A 4485-nucleotide genomic window follows, 5' to 3' on the forward strand; every position below is an offset into this window, starting at 1 on the left:
TTGTCTGTCATTTACATAATTTCCATTATTCATTTATCAGTAACCTTAAAAAATGTAAGTATATAAAACAATACATGCAAAGATTCTTATGAATGACTATCAGGTAAACTAGACCATCACGTAGACGCCAACTAACAAAAATCCCGAAGGTGTTACTGGGATACGCTGGCGTGATACCTGAGAGCATGTGAGGTGGTGAAGAAAGCGGGGTATTAACCACGGTAACTGTATCGTGACGAATTCACTAAGGATAATCACAATGATTTGCAAAAGGAACGCGTGGGGGTTGACCTAATATCGATATCTATAGTAGTGCTAGTTCAATCCTGTTTCCCAAAAGTGCGTAGTTATATAATTAGCTCTGTTTATGAACGAGGTGCTTAATTCGATTGAATTTTGTTTATTTCGATAACGTTGCCAATGTAGAAGTGATTGTTACAATTATTTTTATAATTTAATATCAACCCGCTCTGGCTTCGCACGGGCACCTCCCTGGCTCGGACGCGAGGCGTAAAGTCACGGGACGCCCGCGCGGTCCGATCAATTCATGGCGACACGGAATTAATTCCGTTACGCATTATTTAGATTTTGCTATATCTCCTAAGGTATTAATTTATTTTCATGGTGTAAAGGGGAAACGCAATCTTTATGAAATGCTCAAGCCAACTAACGTATTTAAAAAGATAAGGATTAATGTCGTATTTGTGTAAATACCCTTCGAATTGCCGCTTTATAATTGCCCATTTTTTTAACTATTAAAATGGATACAGTATGTTTTCTTTAAGAGATAAACATATGCCATCGCGGACTTTTCTGTAAACCTATATAAGATACACAGTTCTACTGTACATTATTTTGTTATATCTCAAAGGGTTAGTCAAAGTTTTCGTTGAAAGCTCCCAGACAGCTTTTTTCCGACACCTCCAACAAATATCGTTATATTTTATCCAATGTATACAAAAACTTAACAAATTATATAAAAAACCTTCCTCGAGAATCACTCCACAATATACATTGGTGAAAAACAGTATGAAAGTCGGTGCAGTAGTTTTTGAGTTTATCGCGAACAGACGCTGAGGACTGTGTTTTATAATATGTAGTAACAGGGTTTACATCCGTGTTGATTCCATATTTTGTATCGAGTGCCATGAAAATGGTTCACTTAGTTTCATTGTTTATTTATTGCATCTGTATATAATTTTCATGAAAATAATACAAATAAACTTTCTGGTAAGTTATATGCCGATTGAAAGGTTCATTCGTGTTTCAACCGTAAAGCAGTTGTGTTTGCATCGCTATGTTTCGTTTTGAAGGGTGGGATATGGCGTGAATTTACAGGGTACAGAGGAATAACACCTGAGTCCTCAGGAATGGCAACGCATGGGGGGTATCATGGGCGAAACAGTATACTCTGTTATGTCCACGGTACTCATATAGACGGTGCTCATGTTTATAGGCGACAGTTACCACTTTCCTTCAAGCTTGTTTGCCATTCTAAATTGTATAAAAAAAAATTACATTGGACTTCCTAATGGATATTTCAATAATTCTCTTTCCATCACGATATGTGCTCTTAATGATAGATAATATAATGAAACAATTCTGTAACTTCATGTTTATACCTTTATTATTATTATTTCAGCAGTTAACTGTCTACTGCTGAACATAAGCCTTCCCCATAAGAGTTTGCCAGTAGTTGCCACGTTTGGTAGGTGGGTCGGAAACCACAGTTAAGCTTTTACAAATGTTTCAAGAGGGACGTTGCTGCATATCCCTTTACCATAAGCTCTTTAGTTGCTTCTTACGACAGAGGGAGTAGCCCATTCTATACCGAGACTGACACGGTGAATGTTTATGCTTAATCTAGTCGAATTATTGATAATAAGTTTTACTACAAAAAAGTTAGCCTTGCGATAGTTCAGTACTTACATGTCTTACTGCAACAGTATGCCTGGTATCTATTTCTATTTAAAAAAAATTATTAATAGTAAAAGATATATAACTTAATAAATACGAAAAAAAAAAATAACGTAAAAATATAAACAAACATTATTACACTGAGTAAACAATATTTATTCACTTAGTTCATTTCGGTATTTTAATTTAAAAATATTTTAATAAGGAGATTCATATCAACCTAAAGAAAAAGCGCGATCGTAATTGTAATCAGTAACTATAATATTTGTTAAAACGATTTGCCAGATTTTTTTTTTTATATATTTATTTCATATTCCAAAATATAATGTAAAATGCACTATGTTACGAAAATAGAACATCATGTTAAAGATGCGCCCCTTTTGGCACTTATAAGGGCCGATTTTTCCGCTTTCCCGCGCACTAGGTTTACTTACCTGGCCTGGTGTACCCTTTAAGATCGATGTTCTTATTTTAGACGTTTTCTTATATTATATGCTGAAAATGAAATTATTAACATAGAATAATACGATTCAAAACATTTTTGAACGTTTTATTTTTTTTTGTTCTTTTTTTTAATTTTTTAAACTTGAAAAAAAATTAGTATTTCATGGCACTAGCACCTCTAACTGTCAAGATTTAATTTTTTTGTTGTTTAAATTTTTTCGACCCAAACGTATTTGAGAAATATGGTCACAATCCTAAATAAATATTTAACGACTAATTATGAGATTTAATATCATCTTTACAAAAAATAGCTAAACACACTTTAATTAGAGACTATATTTATTTAACGTTTATGTTTAAATGATAATACAATATATATTTTAAAACGTCTGATATCAGTAAACAACGATGTTCCCTTACGCCTTGAGGGGACTCAGAAATATTCTTAATTTTATGAAACAACAGAAATTTTTTTCGACATAGCTTGTTATTTTTTTCTGTTTATGTAATTTTTACGTCATGTTAATTTAGAAGATTATTGAAATATACATAAGCACATTGTTGTTCTGTAAAATGATAAGGTTGTTAAAAACAAACATCTACATATAACTTATTTTTGTACGTATGTTTTTTTATATACAACTTAGAATGGCAAACAAGCTGACGACCCACCTGATGGAAAGTGGTAACCTATAGACATGAGCAGTACCATGGACATAACAGAGTATACTGTTTCGCCATACCCCCCATGCGTTGCCATTCCTGAGGACTCAGGTGTTATTCCTCTGTACCCAGTAAATTCACGCCAAAAAATATATACTAATTTGCTAGCAATTTACCCACTAGTTCTCATTGCTAACAATCCCTTTTCGTATTGATTAATTCCGTCTTTTTTCTACTTTGAATAATATCATCATCACTACAACAATCATTATTATCTTATGCGCACAGTATTTGCATTAAAGGGGAAATAATGCTTTCTCTTAACCTACTATTACTACATCGATGGCAAAGTATAGGGATTAAATAGAGTTTTTCTTTCGCCGATGTATGTGTGTTGTATTCATCTTTGTCTCTCACAATGTCTTGAGAGATGACACTAAACAAATTTATTATAAGTGTAAAAAGTTTTAATGATCAGCTATTTGAAAGTTTGTTTTGTTACTTATCACGATGAACGGAGGTACGCATTGGAATGGAATTTGGTAGATACATAATATCCTAGAAAAGAATCGACTTACTAATAATATTTCGTAGGTAGGTACATTATCGTATCACTGATTTGTCATGTGTGTGTAAGAATTACCATCATTCGTCTAAATATCGTTAGAAATTCAATTTTCCGGTGACTCGTAAAAGTAGAAGATGTATCTACGTTATCAGTTCGACAGCTCATAAGGCGGATTGTTTACCTTGTCAACGTATTTTACGCGTATCTGTCTATATACACATCGAGGCGGCACCATGAATTAGGGTTTTTATTATATTCGGGTCATACATATTGTGAAGAAAACAAACGAATATCTTAGGATATTTTTATGAGGTATATTTATTTTTGTAGCTATGCCCCAAATTAGGAATGTCTATTATGACAAAATAGAGGTTCTAAAAAAACTCAATTTTTACTTAATTATATTTTATGAATATATATACTCTGTGAATTTAATTACGTTTTAATATTTAGAATATCAATAATATAATGTAAAAAAAATCAATCCATACTTTGTCTAGATGTGTTCGTTGCACGACAACAATTGGCATATGCATGCCTTGAATAGTTATATGACGATTCAGGACGCATTATTATATCCAGATGTGTTCATTAGACAACTGGTAATAAAGAACGTTTAAAATTATGTCAGTACTATAATATGGTAACTTAAATAATGTTTTTAGAAGCAAAATACTGATTAAACATCAGTACAATTCAGGCCTATAAGAGACAGTATATCTTTTTCCATCAGGTAAGCCGTCAGTTTGTTCGCCATGAATAGTAAGCCAATAAACGATATTAAATTTTAGTTCATGCTAACGGTATAGACATACACATGTGGTATTAAAAAACATGCCCACGAGATTATTGCGAAATCTTAGAAGAACCATCCTCATGCGACGGTAAAATTG

This window comes from Galleria mellonella, unplaced genomic scaffold (genome assembly GCF_026898425.1).
Source record: "Galleria mellonella isolate WM207_F2 unplaced genomic scaffold, CSIRO_AGI_GalMel_v1 utg223, whole genome shotgun sequence".
Taxonomy (NCBI): domain Eukaryota; kingdom Metazoa; phylum Arthropoda; class Insecta; order Lepidoptera; family Pyralidae; genus Galleria; species Galleria mellonella.